The sequence below is a fragment of the Coregonus clupeaformis genome, unplaced genomic scaffold (genome assembly GCF_020615455.1).
Source record: "Coregonus clupeaformis isolate EN_2021a unplaced genomic scaffold, ASM2061545v1 scaf0083, whole genome shotgun sequence".
Taxonomy (NCBI): Eukaryota; Metazoa; Chordata; class Actinopteri; order Salmoniformes; family Salmonidae; genus Coregonus; species Coregonus clupeaformis.
Window position 1 is genome coordinate 816170 of NW_025533538.1, and position 17773 is coordinate 833942.

Here is a 17773-nt window from a genome sequence, read left to right on the forward strand (position 1 = left end):
GCTGCCCCCACCATGCTTCACCGTAGGGATGGTGCCAGGTTTCCTCCAGACATGACACTTGGCATTCAGGCCAAATATTTTAATCTTGGTTTCATCAGACCAGATAATTTTCTTTCTCATGGTCTGAGAGCCGTTTAGGTGCCTTTTGGCAAACTCCAAACGAGCTGTCATGTGCCTTTTACTGAAAGTGGCTTCCCTCTGGCCACTCTACCATAAAGGCCTGATTGGTGGAGTGCTGCAGAGATGGTTGTCCTTCTGGAAGGTTCTCTCATCTCCACAGACGAACTCTGGAGCTCTGTCAGGGTGACCATCGGATTCATGGCACCTTCCTGACCAAGGCCCTTCTCCCCCGGTTGCTCAGTTTGGCCAGGCGACCAGCTCTAGGAAGGGTATTGGTGGTTCCAAACTTCTTCCATTTAAGGATGATGGAGGCCACTGTGTTCTTGGTGACCTTCAATGCTGCAGACATTTTAGTTAGCGAGTTATTAGGCCAGTTATAGATAAGTATAAGTCAAAAATGTTACTGCTTCCTACAAGAACATTAAACGTGTAGGCTACAGTGAGGGAAAAAAGTATTTGATCCCCTGCTGATTTTGTACGTTTGCCCACTGACAAAGAAATGATCAGTCTATAATTTTAATGGTAGGTTTATTTGAACAGTAAGAGACAGAATAACAACAACAAAATCCAGAAAAACGCATGTCAAAAATGTTATAAATTGATTTGCATTTTAATGAGGGAAATAAGTATTTGACCCTCTCTCAATCAGAAAGATTTCTGGCTCCCAGGTGTCTTTTATACAGGTAACGAGCTGAGATTAGGAGCACACTCTTAAAGGGAGTGCTCCTAATCTCAGTTTGTTACCTGTATAAAAGACACCTGTCCACAGAAGCAATCAATCAATCAGATTCCAAACTCTCCACCATGGCCAAGACCAAAGAGCTCTCCAAGCATGTCAGGGACAAGATTGTAGACCTACACAAGGCTGGAATGGGCTACAAGACCATCGCCAAGCAGCTTGGTGAGAAGGTGACAACAGTTGGTGCGATTATTCACAAATGGAAGAAACACAAAATAACTGTCAATCTCCCTTGGCCTGGGGCTCCATGCAAGAACTCACCTCGTGGAGTTGCAATGATCATGAGAACGGTGAGGAATCAGCCCAGAACTACACGGGAGGATCTTGTCAATGATCTCAAGGCAGCTGGGACCATAGTCATCAAGAAAACAATTGGTAACACACTACGCCGTGAAGGACTGAAATCCTGCAGAGCCCGCAAGGTCCCCCTGCTCAAGAAAGCACACATACATGCCCGCCTGAAGTTTGCCAATGAACATCTGAATGATTCAGAGGAGAACTGGGTGTAAGTGTTGTGGTCAGATGAGACCAAAATGGAGCTCTTTGGCATCAACTCAACTCGCCGTGTTTGGAGGAGGAAGAATGCTGCCTATGACCCCAGGAACACCATCCCCACCGGCAAACATGGAGGTGGAAACATTATGCTTTGGGGGTGTTTTTCTGCTAAGGATACAGGACAACTTCACTGCATCAAAGGGACAATGGACGGGGCCATATACCGTCAAATCTTGGGTGAGAACCTCCTTCCCTCAGCCAGGGCATTGAAAATGGGTCATGGATTTGTATTCCAGCATGACAATGACCCAAAACACACGGCCAAGGCAACAAAGGAGTGGCTCAAGAAGAAGCACATTAAGGTCCTGGAGTGGCCTAGCCAGTCTCCAGACCTTAATCCCATAGAAAATCTGTGGAGGGAGCTGAAGGTTCGAGTTGCCAAACGTCAGCCTCGAAATCTTAATGACTTGGAGAAGATCTGCAAAGAGGAGTGGAACAAAATCCCTTGTGAGATGTGTGCAAACCTGGTGGCCAACTACAAGAAACGTCTGACCTCTGTGATTGCCAACAAGGGTTTTGCCACCAAGTACTAAGTCATGTTTTGCAGAGGGGTCAAATACGTATTTTCCTCATTAAAATGCAAATCTATTTATAACATTTTTGACATGCGTTGTTCTGGATTTTTTTGTTGTTATTCTGTCTCTCACTGTTCAAATAAACCTACCATTAAAATTATAGACTGATCATTTCTTTGTCAGTGGGCAAACGTACAAAATCAGCAAGGGATCAAATACTTTTTTCCCTCACTGTACATTTCAAGAGGTCTTTAAAAAGCCAGTTAGGTAAAAAGCTTATGTCTTAATTAAAGGGGCAGTGTTGTATTTTGAGACAGGCTTGACCATGCAAATACGCCAATAGGCAGAGGGGTAGCCTACATTGTCTAATTCTCTGTATGGTAATAATACTTTGTTTTATTTTGTATAGTGGTTTCTTGCATCATGCAACACAATGCAATTTACAGGCACCTATTTAGCCCATGGTGTTAAAGACCAAGTAAAAAAAATCAGTAATTAATGTCAAGCCTTTAAGGTAAAAACGTTTTTTAAATTATCATGCAATGTAGGCCTGCATTGAATACCACATATAGGCTACTGTAGGCTATATCATAGAACTCAAAAGCTATTTCCATGTAAAAATGTTATGGGATTGGCTCCATTGGTTTTATTGTTAGGCCTACATTATGCTCAAATAGCCACAATTGCCTACTGGCTACTGTCTAAAACTGTAAGGGTAAAGCCTCAGTATTCACTGTAAACGCACGCCGTAAGTTGCACAAAATTCTCACAATGTTCATGTTTCCGCTCACAAGACCTAAAATTTGCTCAGTGCCCCAAAACAGAGGGAACATTGGTCAGGACACAAGTAGCTGATACAGAACTATACTTCCTCTTTAAGACAGTCTACACTGAGTATGCAAAACATTAGGAACACCTGCTCAGGTGACCAGTTGAGCGCTATGATCCCTTATTGATGTCACTTGTTAAATCCACTTCAAATCAGTGTAGGTGAAGGGGAGGAGACAGGTTAAAGAAGAATGTTTGAGCATTGAGACATGGACTGTGTATGTGTGCCATTCAGAGGGGGTGAATGGGCAAGACAAAATACTTATTAAGCGCCTTTGAAAGGGGTATGGTAGTAGGTTTTTCCATCCTCAACAGTTTCCCTTGTAATAATGGTCAACCACCCAAAGGACATCTAGCCAACTTGACACAACTGTGGGAAGCATTGGAGTAAACATGGGCCAGCATCCCTGTGGAACGCTTTCGACACCTTGTAGAGTCCATGCCCCGATGAATTGAGGCTGTCCTGAGGGCAAATGGGGGGGTGCAGCTCAATATTAGGAAGGTGTTCATTCTGCAGAACAAATCACCAAGAGAAGGTAGAATGGTAATGTAAAAGGTACTTCCAGAGTGAAGAGAGGAGTTTGGTAGGATACATTATACTGGCTGTGTGAAACAGAAGACTGTGAGTTCTGTGGTTGACACCAACTAGATGTACTGAGGGTCTAAGAAGGTGATGCAGATCTGGCTTCCTGCACCCATGATGCCTTTTCCTGACAAACAACACGTCACTGAAGTGCTTATAAACAATCTTTTTGGAGCACACGTACTATACTAGAATGAAAGTTGGAAAATATCCATATTAAAATCCTTTAAAATAAATGCAACAACATAATTGGACTGTAACAATAGGCTTATGGTTTCTCTGTAGTTCTGTATGTCTCACCAGCTACACTAAAACCTAGTTGTTTCCAGTGTACTGTACTACAGCGCTTTCTACTCGCATCTCAACAACACAACAACCATCAATGTGACTCAAAAACAGTCTATTTTGCAACAGACAGGCACTTCCTGGTTTCTGTGGTGGATGCAGGTGTAGTGAACATCATCCTGTCCGCCTGTGTCCACTCTCTTTGCTGCAGTAGGGGTCCTGGCCTGATGTAGCCAGGTGGTAAATGCACATTGCTGTATTCATTTCTATCCACTAGATATCCATTTAAGAGATCAGTAAATAATGTGTAGAAGGTGTTATGGGATTGCGCCTGCACATTGTGTAAGAGTGAGAGCAAGCAACTACATTAAAGAGCTGTTGTAATCCATTATGGGTCAAACGTTACTTTAGATGTATTACTTTAGGTAAATCATAATTTTTTTTTATCTTACTGTTGTACCGAAATATATCATATTTTGCATCATCTGCAATGTATAAGAGTTTGTTTTGTAATATTTATGCCAGATGGTCATGTTATCCTGTTGATCATTTCAGATTGACATGAGGATGTTAGCTTCTTGCTAGCTGAATACCAGTGCTCTCAGAACCACGTTGTGGAGAGATGGGGGTCTGGGAGAGATGAGGATCTACTGTTGCATGTGGGTTTAGGGTATCACGTGGACAGTGTGTTTGTAAGTATTCATATTGTATTTGATGACAGAATGGATTTTAGTTTTTCATGCACAACGTCATTTTGTTGACGGACATCTTGTACTCAGACATTTGAAACATTGGAAAGTCTATTCTAACTGTGAACATTGTGGTCTTTGTATTTTCTTGTATTTTTGTTGTAGAAAGCACAGCCACTACCGTTTATGCATTTCACTTTGTACTTATTGTACTCATATTGTTTTCATGCACTTTACTAACATATTTATTTCACTTGATGGTGATTTAGACTGAACTTTACTTCATGGTGACTCCACCTTGTGGTGATTTCCACCTTACATCATCCTTTTTTTAAATGTAAGCTTTGACAGAATAAACAACCCCAAATTAGTTTTGTGTCCTGTGCTGGGTTTACTTTCACCAGGCTACACAGATGTTGTCATACACAGGACTCAAGTCTCCCTAATGGGAGAGAGTCAAATAAAGTAATACCACAGTCATTAAGTCCATCTACCAGATGTAGGTGGAGTTGGGGTTGTCAGTCAGAGTACAGGTGGTGCTACAGGTCAATGCAGTTCTCAGTCAACTGATTCCAGCAGACTCACCTGTCTAGGAGAGTGGAGATATTCAGGTCCTTCTACAGCACAGGAGTAGCTGCCTGCATCCTCACTGCTGACTGGGTCTAGGTACAGGTAGTTATCTAGAGTCTTTGGGTCGGTAAGACATTTTCCGTTCTTGTACCAGATGTAGGTGGGGTTGGGGTTGTCAGTCAGAGTACAGGTGGTGCTACAGGTCAGTGTCAGATTCCTCTGTCCCTCACTCATTCATTCACTCACTCCTACACTCACTACATCACAAGGGACTTACTGCCATGGTGTCATGTTCTGATGACCTGGTCCTCATGTTCAGAGCTGTGTATGTGTCACTGTTAGGATCGGGTGGACTCTCTGTTGGAGAGAGACACACAGAGTCATGGGTAACTGCATACGTGGAGTGTGTCTGGAAGTGGGCGTTGCGAAACAAGTGGGTGGATCAACACCAGTAGGTGTGTCGAAACATAACAGCTAATTGATCGCAAATGGTTACCACTCAAGACTGTTTTGCGTGGCGGCTTCCTGCTTCATTGTAGCGTTTTAGCTAAGCCAGTTAGGCAGGTAAGGATAATTAACGTGGAAGGTAATGAGAACCAACGTAGCAGGTTAGGAGAATAAATGTAGCAGGTTAGGATAACTAACTTAGCAGGTTAGGATAATGAGGTTAAGGTTAGGAAAAGGGTTAGGCTTAGCTTAAATGCTACAAGGAAGCAGCAAGAAGCCACGCAAAACGGTCTTGGGTGGCAACCAATCTGCCAAATTAGCTGTTAGGTTTCAATACACCACTTGGATTGAGCCTCCCACTTGTTTCGCAACGCCCACTTCCAGACACACTCCACGTATGCAGTTACCCATGACTCTGTGTGTCTCTCTCCAACAGAGAGTTCACCCGATCCTAACAGTGACACGTACACAGCTCTGAACATGAGGACCAGGTCACCAGAGTATGACACCATGGCAGTAAGTCCCTTGTGATGTAGTGAGTGAGGGACAGAGGAATCTGACACTGACCTGTAGCACCACCTGTACTCTGACTAACAACCCCACCTACATCTGGTACAAGAACGGAAAATGTCTTACCAACCCAAAGACTAGATAACTACCTGTACCTAGACCCAGTCAGAGAGAGATGACAAAAGATATATATATTTTTACAACTAGTAGGAAAGAGACTGTCGTGATGCAGTATTGTGATGTCAGCAGTGTGGAGGTGGTCATAGAATCACGTGTGTCTTCTGTGGCATCACTTCCTCCTGTGGATCTCCTGTAAAGAGGGACAGAGTGAGTTCTGCTCTCTACTGACCTTTAGGGGTTGATATGTTACAAATACAATATATGTACAGTGGGGGAAAAAAGTATTTAGTCAGCCACCAATTGTGCAAGCTCTCCCACTTAAAAAGATGAGAGAGGCCTGTAATTTTCATCATAGGTACACGTCAACTATGACAGACAAAATGAGAAGAAATAAAATCCAGAAAATCACATTGTAGGATTTTTAATGAATGTATTTGCAAATTATGGTGGAAAATAAGTATTTGGTCAATAACAAAAGTTTCTCAATACTTTGTTGGCAATGACACAGGTCAAACGTTTTCTGCAAGTTTTCACAAGGTTTTCAAACACTGTTGCTGGTATTTTGGCCCATTCCTCCATGCAGATCTCCTCTAGAGCAGTGATGTTTTGGGGCTGTCGCTGGGCAACACAGACTTTCAACTCCCTCCAAAGATTTTCTTTGGGGTTGAGATCTGGAGACTGGCTAGGCCACTCCAGGACCTTGAAATGCTTCTTACGAAGCCACTCCTTCGTTGCCCGGGCGGTGTGTTTGGGATCATTGTCATGCTGAAAGACCCAGCCACGTTTCATCTTCAATGCCCTTGCTGATGGAAGGAGGTTTTCACTCAAAATCTCACGATACATGGCCCCATTCATTCTTTCCTTTACACGGATCAGTCGTCCTGGTCCCTTTGCAGAAAAACAGCCCCAAAGCATGATGTTTCCACCCCCATGCTTCACAGTAGGTATGGTGTTCTTTGGATGCAACTCCGCATTCTTTGTCCTCCAAACACGATGAGTTGAGTTTTTACCAAAAAGTTATATTTTGGTTTCATCTGACCATATGACATTCTCCCAATCCTCTTCTGAATCATACAAATGCACTCTAGCAAACTTCAGACGGGCCTGGACATGTACTGGCTTAAGCAGGGGGACACGTCTGGCACTGCAGGATTTGAGTCCCTGGCGGCGTAGTGTGTTACTGATGGTAGGCTTTGTTACTTTGGTCCCAGCTCTCTGCAGGTCATTCACTAGGTCCCCCCGTGTGGTTCTGGGATTTTGCTCACCGTTCTTGTGATCATTTTGACCCCACGGGGTGAGATCTTGCGAGGAGCCCCCAGATCGAGGGAGATTATCAGTGGTCTTGTATGTCTTCCATTTCCTAATAATTGCTCCCACAGTTGATTTTTTTCAAACCAAGCTGCTTACCTATTGCAGATTCAGTCTTCCCAGCCTGGTGCAGGTCTACAATTTTGTTTCTGGTGTCCTTTGACAGCTCTTTGGTCTTGGCCATAGTGGAGTTTGGAGTGTGACTGTTTGAGATTGTGGACAGGTGTCTTTTATACTGATAACAAGTTCAAACAGGTGCCATTAATACAGGTAATGAGTGGAGGACAGAGGAGCCTCTTAAAGAAGAAGTTACAGGTCTGTGAGAGCCAGAAATCTTGCTTGTTTGTAGGTGACCAAATACTTATTTTCCACCATAATTTGCAAATTCATTAAAAATCCTACAATGTGATTTTCTGGATTTTTTTTCTCATTTTGTCTGTCATAGTTGACGTGTACCTATGATGAAAATTACAGGCCTCTCTCATCTTTTTAAGTGGGAGAACTTGCACAATTGGTGGCTTACTAAATACTTTTTTTCCCCACTGTAATGCCTGGCAACAGTGAAGCGCCAAGAGCTCGGACCAGCCTGTGCGCCAACGATAGGCTGAGTAAGTCTAAACCACGCTCAGTCTCTACTCTGATAGTTCCTGCTCCAAGCAGGCCTATCTCTGTCAGAGTATTAAAATAATAATTTTGGGTTGGGACAGTTAGTTCTCTGACTGCCCTGCGGGGTTTTTCAGTGGGCCCGTATATACGAACATCATATTTACCATTCAAGTGTGTGCATTAATTAAAATACTAGTCTATTTTAGAAGACGTGTATTGACCTCTTTGTTCCTATACCAGATTTGAATTGACGCAACATAACACTTCTCAGAGTCAGGGTATTTCCTCCACAGTAGATAATGTCACGATTCCAAAGCTATACGATATTACAGAGAACAAGTAAATTCTCACATATTGGAAAAGATTTGCAATGAATAAGTTATTATTCTTCAGTGGGCTTTAATGGTGGTTGGCATCCAATATCTTTTTTTACCGCCTCCAACTGGACTATAGTATAAACCCATTACACTTTAGGGACATGCAGAAATGTACCTAATTACTGTATTTCTGGATGAAAATGGGGGAAGGTCATGCTTTTTCAATTTCAGTCTGGGAAGGGTTTAGTATTATAATTTTTTTGGTCCAGGGAAGGGTCATGTAATTTGTAATTGATTAAATGTCAGTATGTCACCATTTTGGAATTTACGTATTTAATTACCATCTAACTTCGGTGTACAACCCTGCTCCCCCTCTCTCTCAATTCAATTTCAATTTAAGGGCTTTATTGGCATGGGAAACATATGTTAACATTTCCAAACCAAGTGAAATAGATAATAACCAAAAGTGAAAAACTTTTACAGTAAACATTCCACTCACAAATGTTCCAAAAGAATAAAGACATTTCAAATGTCATATTATGTGCAAATAGTTCAAGTACAAAAGGGAAAATAAATCAACATAAAAATGGGTTGTATTTACAATGGTGTTTGTTCGTCACTGGTTGCCCTTTTCTTGTGGCAACAGGTCACAAATCTTGCTGCTGTGTTGGCACACTGAGGTATTTGACCTAATAGATATGGGAGTTTATCAAAATTGGGAAATATGTGTCTCTAATATGGTCATACATTTGGCAGAAGGTTAGGAAGTGCAGCTCAATTTCCACCTCATTTTGTGGGCACTGTACAAATAGCCTGTCTTCTCTTAAGAACCAGGTCTGCCTACGGCAGCCTTTCTCAATAGCAAGGCTATGTTCACGGAGTCTGTACATCATCAAAGCTTTCCTTAAGTTTGGGTGAGTCACAGCAGTCTCTCTCGCTCTCTCACTCACCCTTGTGAGGCCCAGTGTTGAGGATCAGCGAAGTGGAGGTGTTGTTTCCTACCTTAACCACCTGGGGGCGGCCCGTCAGGAAGTGCAGGACCCAGGGCCTCGAGCTTAATGATGAGCTTGGAGGGTACTATAATGTTGAATGCTGATCTATAGTCAATGAACAGCATTCTTACATAGGTATTCCTCTTGTCCAGATGGGATAGGGCAGTGTGCAGTGCGATGGTGATTGTATCGTCTGTGGATCTATTGGGGCGGTAAGCAAATTGAAGTGGGTCTAGGGTGTCAGGTAAGGTAGTCTCTCAAAGCACTTAATGATGACGGAAGTGAGTGCTACGGGGCGATAGTCATTTAGTTCAGTTACCTTTGCTTTCTTGGGTACGGGACCAATGGTGGACATCTTGAAGCATGTGGGGACAGCAGACTGGGATAAGGAGAGATTGAATATGTCCGTAAACACTCCTTCCAGCTGGTCTGCGCATGCTCTGAGGACGTGGCTAGGGATGCGGTCTGGGCCGGCAGCCTTGCGTGGGTTAACACGCTTGAATTTCTTACTCACGTCGGCCACGGAGAAGGAGAGCCCACAGTCCTTGGTAGCGGGCCGCGTCAGTGACACTGTGTTATCCTCAAAGCGGGTGAAGAAGGTGTTTAGCTTGTCTGGAAGCAAGACGTCGGTGTCAGAGACATGGCTGGTTTTCCCGTGTCTGAGCCGTTGAATTACGACTCAAACTGACATTTTGCCTGTTTGATTGCCTTACGGAGGGAATAACTACACTGTTTGTATTCTAACATATTCCCAGTCACCTTGTCATGGTTAAATGCGGTGGTTCGCGCTTTCAGTTTTGCGCGAATGCTGCCATCTATCCCTATTCCAGGTACAGAATAAAGTAAGGGAGGGGAGGATGGTAGGAATGGACAGAAGAGAGGAGGCTATTCTTTCAAGGCTAAGGGTGGGACACAGCCAACTGAATAAGTCATTAAATGTGATAGGAAAGCATCCAACAGGAAGGTGTGATTACTGCCAGGAAACAGATACAGTGAAGCATGTACTGATACAGTGTGGGCAGTATGATAGGGAAAGAGAGAGACTGATCCAGTATGAGGGAGAAGGGGGTACAGGATTGAGTTTGATAAGCATACTGAGTAGAACATTGTTATATACAGTCACAAATATGTTATCTTTTTAAAGAGAAACGGGGCTGGCAGGTGGGACTAAGTTCCTCGATCCTTGTCTCTGGCCCACACTCCATTACAGTAGGTGGGGTAATGCACCATGACGTTGGATACCGCCGATAAACCCCACAGAAGATGTATTTTCATCGTTAGAGTGGCCACTTGAGTATCTGGTCATACATGGATAATCTGACTTTCAAATCAGTGGATGTGAACAATTGCACACTTTGGGAGGAAAGACAGATAATTATGTAATATCACATATTTCTAAACATGATATAGTTGTATGCTACTTTCCTGAAGGAAACAAAATCCCAACAACTTTTACCGTCATGTTTTTTTTGTCCAGCCATTTAAACAGAACACAGGAATGTGGAGGATCAAAGATAATGAAAACTAGGCCTAGACATTTTATACAGCACAGCAGACCTATACTGTTAAAAGGAAACCAGACATGGCGGATCCATCGTGGAAGCTATTGTTTCTTCAGCGTTTATTACTAAGACAATAAATGTGTAGGCTACAGTACAGTTACTATGTTGTCACAGTGTTCAGATAAGGATTAGTGGGTTGTCGGGAGAGAATTCAAGTCTCAAGGATGCAACTGATGCACCCCTAGACCAGATTAATCAAACATCTATTTAAATATCGAAGCTCAATTACGTTATGACAACATAACGTCTCACATGTCATGTAGGCTAATCCTACTACAGAAAGTTATTGGATAAGATTTGACCTGATCTATAAAAGTTGAGTAAAGTCAAAAAAACGTTCAACAACACCGCTTTCATTAAGAATCATGTTGTCTGCTGTCATCTACTTTTACCTGACAGCAACTTGGAACAGAGTTCTATATTAGTCCAGATGTTCTCAAGGCTATTGTTGCATATCCCTCCCTTCAGCCTTAGAAACATAAAGATAGACAACAAACACACTTTATAACTGGTGAAAAACTACATCTGATACTTCAATTAAGCAGGAAAAGGAATAAGACACATGTTTCTCTGTTGATTGTTTTAAACCTGTTTTATTCTCAGGACCATGACTAAAACATTGAGTGGTGGGACACAGGGCAACAACATATCCTGGTCTCTTCTACATAATACAACTAAACATTTAAAAAATACATATTTAAAAAATTGAATATGAAATAAGCAATGAAAAACAAAACAAGAAAACATGAAACCACATTGCAGATGTGTGTTTTACAGTTACATTTACATGCAAGCATTCGTTCCGCGTAACAAATCCCCAATGAAAAAGTAGAATGATAAGGTATAAGATATTATCAAGTGTATTTCCAGAGTGAAGACAGAAGTTTGGTAGGAGACCTTACTGGCTGTGAGAAAACTGAAGAGTGTGATGTCTGTGGTTGACATGACCTATAAGTACTGATGGGCAGAGCTGGCTTCCTGTCCCCATGATGCCTCTTCCTAACAACCAACACATCATTCGATTCAAAATAAAAATGTGTGAACATCTTTTTGGAGAACACTTAATATATAATGAGGAAAGTTGAAAGATATCACTATTAAAATCCTTTAAAATAAATGCAACAACATAATTTGACCACACTAATAGTCCTATGGCTTCTGTACTTCCGTATGTCCCATCAGCTACACTAAAACCTGGTGAAGGGATTTACAATAAATATGTGAACATCTTTTAGGACCAAACTAATTATACAAGAGGCCTATGCTCCTTATAAAAAATAGATTATTATTAAAGTTTTTAAAAACAATGTGATAAGCAGACGTTGTTGTGCAGATAATGGATTTAATGTATTGATCTTTTGAATACACACCTAGTATTGTTGAAACATTATACAATTATTTTATGGATAATAGGAGTTAATGAAATAAGATACAGCTCTGAACACCCCCACAATACACACACACACAAACATCCTATTCCGAGACGCTTGATACATATCGATCCAAAGCGTCATATTATGCTACACAGGTTACCATGGTAATCAGACTTAGTAAACTGTTAGAGAATGGGAGATAAATCACTCTTTACAAAATGTTTTCTATTGAAACTTTATTTAGGGATCTGGAACCGGTGCTGTAGAAGAGGGAGATGAAAGAAAACATGTTTGTTCTTTCTGGTGTTTTTTCAATGACCCTGAATGAGCAAAGCTCTTTCTACATAGACAGGAGTAAGGTTTCTCTCCAGTGTGTGAGAGCTGGTGTGTTGTCAGGTCTCCTCAATTCCTGAAGCGCTTCCCACACTGATCATAGCTATAAGGCTTCTCTCCTGTGTGTATGCGTTGGTGTGTAGTCAGGGATCCTGATTGATTGAAGCTCTTCCCACACTGATCACAACTATAAGGCTTCTCTCCTGTGTGTATGCGTTGGTGTGTAGTCAGGGATCCTGATTGATTGAAGCTCTTCCCACACTGATCACAGCTATAAGGCTTCTCTCCTGTGTGTATGCGTTGGTGTGTAATCAGGTCTCCTGAATGATTGAAGCTCTTCCCACACTGATCACAGCTATAAGGCTTCTCTCCTGTGTGTATGAGTTGGTGTGTAGTCAGGGATCCTGAATGATTGAAGCACTTCCCACACTGATCACAGCTATAAGGCTTCTCTCCTGTGTGTATGCGTTGGTGTGTAATTAGGTTTCCTGAATGAATGAAGCTCTTGCCACACTGATCACAGTTATAAGGCTTCTCTCCTGTGTGTATGCGTTGGTGTGTAGTCAGGGATCCTGAATGATTGAAGCTCTTCCCACACTGATCACAGCTATAAGGCTTCTCTCCTGTGTGTATGCGATGGTGTCTAGTCAGGGATAATGAATGATTGAAACTCTTCCCACACTGATCACAGCTATAAGGCTTCTCTCCTGTGTGTATGCGTTGGTGTGTAGTCAGGGATCCTGAATGATTGAAGCTCTTCCCACATTGATCACAGCTATAAGGCTTCTCTCCTGTGTGTATGCGTTGGTGTGTAATCAGGGATCCTGATTGATTGAAGCGCTTCCCACACTGATCACAGCTATAAGGCTTCTCTCCTGTGTGTATGCGTTGGTGTGTAGTCAGGGATCCTGAATGATTGAATCTCTTCCCACACTGATCACAGCTATAAGGCTTCTCTCCTGTGTGTATCCGTTGGTGTGTAGCCAGGTCTCCTGATTCAGTGAAGATCTTCCCACAATGATCACAACTATAAAGCTTCTCTCCTGTGTGTATGCGTTTGTGTATAGTCAGGGATCCTGAATGATTGAAGCTCTTCCCACACTGATCACAGCTATACGGCTTCTCTCCTGTGTGTATGCGTTGGTGTGTAGTCAGGTGTCCTGATTGATTGAAGCTCTTCCCACACTGATCACAGCTATAAGGCTTCTCTCCTCTGTGTATGCGTTGGTGTGTAGTCAGGTGTCCTGATTGATTGAAGCTCTTCCCACACTGATCACAGCTATAAGGCTTCTCTCCTGTGTGTATGCGTTGGTGTGTTCTCAGGTCTCCTGATTGATTGAAGCTCTTCCCACACTGATCACAACTATAAGGTTTCTCTCCAGTGTGAATCCGCTCATGAAACATCAATTCCGTCTGTTTAGAAAAACTCTTCCCACAGCCAGAGCAGCGGTGGGAAGGTTTCTTCCCTATACGTCTCTGCTTGTGTTTAGTGAGACGTTCTGATCTGGAGTGACTCTTCTGGACAGACGTCTTGTCAGCATCATGTTGTTGTTGAGGCTCCCCAGATGATAAGCCCCTCCCACTGAGAGAGCAACGGTTAGGACTGTCCCCTGTGAAACAAAGATAATGAATAGCATGGACATCTGAAATCAGGCTACCTGATGGGACTTTGATAAATGCTGAAAATTGCCAATCAAAATAAACGTACTACCACAGCGCCCACGTTATTTTTGAGAAGTATATTTGTTTCCGAATACGGACATATAAACTATTTATAAGATGCATACTTTCACTTTTTCCAAACTCACTGCACTCGTGCAAAAGAAGGAAGTTTGCGCTGCTCGTGCTAGCACATGCACAGATTAAATATGCCTACATGAATCTGATTAAGGAGTTTGTGTGTCCTAATAATTCCAAAAGATTGCTCAGAAAACCAGGTGTTTTTAACAGCGTTGCTTCGATTGTCATCTTAAGCCAATTAAGATAAGCAGAGTAAGGTGTTTACATGACTAATGCCATACTCAGACTACTGCCATAACTAGTTTAATGTCAAATTATTATTATGATTATTAATGCAGTGGCTTTGTTGTTTTCAGCAGTCCCCTGTTACGTTCAACCATGTCACTTTATTTGGCACATAGCACTTAGTATAGTAATAGTTTTATTCAATGTCTTGAGATTGGAAAACATGTTTATGAAGTTGAACATGTGCTCTTTATGACCAAATGATAATTAGGTGAAAAATACTTTTTTTTAACCATGTTACACTTTTTAAAATGTTTTCATCAATATATAATTAATCAATTAATGACTAAAGTGCGTAAAGATGGCAGACTTCTGATATGAAGTCATTTTTTTAGCAATATCCACTGAGTTTTGAAACTACAGTGCGTGACATTGTTCAATGTTCCAATAAATCAACACAATCTAGTTTTTCACTTTTTCAAATTGCCGGCGTCTTGAAGCTAAAATTGGAATCATATTTACTGTGCTAATGACCATACCAAAAAAACAGTAAAAGGAGAGCAATGTACAATTCAGTGAACTTAGCAAAACAAGGAATTTGTGGTAAGTACATGCGGGCAGCCATCTTTATGCACCTCCACTATTGTTACAGAAGAAGACTGTAGTCTAATCTACACACCATGGTTCTTACTTAATGAAATCAAATCTCCATCTTCCTTCTCTTCTCCTCTCTCAGTTCCACTCTGCCCCAGTGTTTTCCTGCAGTCGACCAGACCCTGCAGTAAAGCGGTACCGGGAGGCTTTTGACCTGGGGACTCTGGGAGGGTGGAGGGGAACGGGCTAGCTTTGTCCTGTTGGCCACAATAAATATTAAACAGTTTATCATTAAACCAAACATTTGATTACTTTAGTCTACACCTCTGATTTGGGTGCATCCCTAGAATATCTCATTTTTCCTGAAATGTTCAATCATTCACTACTTCCCACAAATCTAATAGCATTGGGTTGGTGGAGGCATGGGCTAGTCAGAGTTTCCACCATATTTATTATACCAGTCATTTCCTTTCAAAACAGAGAGGAAGAGGCGACTTGTGGCTTATTTGATCGAATATAGGTTTCATAATGACTCAAATGTAAATGTAATAATGATTAGGTTGTTACGAGTGTACTGATAAAACCTATCTTTAACCACACTTCTAACCTTATAAATTTTTTACTTTGTGGCTGTGGTAACTAGTGGAAACCATTGTGCCTGTTGTTCACATGCGTATCTGCCGTCTCATTGGCTAGAATGGTCCCACCTGATCTTGCCTCCTCCCAACTGCCTTTCATTTTTTAAGACATATATTTCATTGCCGTTACATATTAGAAGGCAATTAATTATTGGAACATGGGTTGTCTCACCCCACAAAAGGGGTTCTACAGAAAAGTTGGGAGCATGAACATGGACAGAATAAAACCTTTGGATGGGTGGGTGATAAGCAGGCGAGGCAGATGGGATTGTATGGCAGGGACTTTAGCCCCACGGTACCTATCCCTGTGAGTCCACCATGTCTACTCTCACCTCCAGTAGTTGATTTACAAGTGTTGGAGAGAGTACGGAAAGACAGGGAGGGGGTTGATCCATGCTAGTTCTTTAAAAAGACACCGGAATCGGTAAATCTGTATTTTTTGGACATATATACAGATGGATCAAAAGACTCATGGACAGGTAGGACTGGATCAGCCTTTGTTCAACAGGAAAGTGGGGTGGCTGTCAGGAGACGTATTACATTCCACCTGGCTGTGTACATGGCAGAGCTGATGGCCGTACTGTTGGCCTTGCAGTGGGTGGAGGAAGTCAAGCCAGACAGAGTAGTTATATGTTCTGACTCATATGCTGTGTTGATAAGCCTGCAATCATTTAGCTAACATAGCAGACAAGACCTGCTATATGAGGGAATTCAAATTCATGCCCGGATGAGACAGATGGGTGTCCATATAAGCTTTGCTTGGGTCCCGGCCCATGTGGGGGTGGAAGGGAATGAGGAAGTAGATATGCTAGCTAAACAGGCCCTTAGGAGACTGGAGGTTAAGGTGCCAATGAGCAAGACAGAGGCTAAGGGAATGATATGGGCAGTGGTGGTGCAGAGATGGCAGGAACAGTGAAACAGTGGCACTAAGGGCAGGCATCTATTCATTGTTTACATTTTAGTCATTTAGCAGACACCTATCTATAGAGCGACTTACAGGAGAAATTAGGGTTAAGTTGCTCAAAAGGCACATTGACAGATTTTTCACCTTGTCTGCTCGGGTTACCAACGCTCTAAACCACTAGACTACCTGCCGCCCCTATTCCAGGTACAGAGTAAAGTAGGGGAGGATGGTGTTGTGGAAATTAATCACTATACTTTATTAAAAATCTAAGTTCTTCCAGAGTTTTTGTAGAATCAAGATTTGACTTTATTTCAATTCAACAAACCCGTGCTGGTCTGCAGAGTAGCCCCCTTTTCTCTCTCTCTCTCTCTCTTCCCTAGCTATATAGTCTCCTTCACACACACCCTAGCTTAAAATCCCTCCCTCTTCAGTTTCCCGCTCTTTATCGCTCCGCCTACTTCCTTTGTCTATGATGGCGGCTAAATTAGACTTTCATTCAGTTCAGAATCAATAGTAATACAATCAATCAATCCCTTATCTTGCAAAAACACTAATGTTTAGTTTAAACTCTGTTCAACCCCGGCTCTCCCGGGCTTGACCTGAAGACTGATTGTTGGACATGACAGGTCCATACTTAAATCTTTCAAACATACACAAACCCCACCCCATCATGCTGTAATCAATCAAGAAGATAGCCAAGGAGAGACAAAGGTTTAGCCTGAACTCTGCTCAACCCTGGCTTCTCTTTCCACTTTGTTTGAGGAGAGAGGCAAAAGGCCACAGTCTGGTTTCAGTCTCTGATAAAGTAGGACAGCCATGGATTTAAGTAAGAGCGAGCAATTCGACCCTAGGTCAGATTCCCACTTCACCCCCACACACACACACAGTGAAATGACCCAATTAAGTTATTTGCCTAGCAAAGAGGTGAAGAGAGTTTGAAGGCTCTTGGGGAACAGATCCTAACATTAAAAGAGGAAATTCAACAATTGCAGGAGTGCTAAAGGAAGACTTGGCCCCCACCTGTGTGCTCTCTGTTCTACCCTCATGCTGAGTTGTGCAAGGCAGATCGGGTTTCAAGCATCTGGTCAGCACTGCCTGGCTTTGAATCAACAGATTCTGACAGCGGTGACAAACGATGTCTTAGGCCAATCAGAACACAGGCTGTTAAAGGGAGTAAAGACAAACCCCCGGTGACAGTAATCACAAATAAATCAGCATCT

General features: G+C 42.3%; 1 pseudogene; it reads right to left on the reverse strand.

The window, feature by feature from the left end:
• Positions 1-17773, reverse strand: part of LOC121555877 — a 90779-nt pseudogene that overhangs the window by 62768 nt on the left and 10238 nt on the right.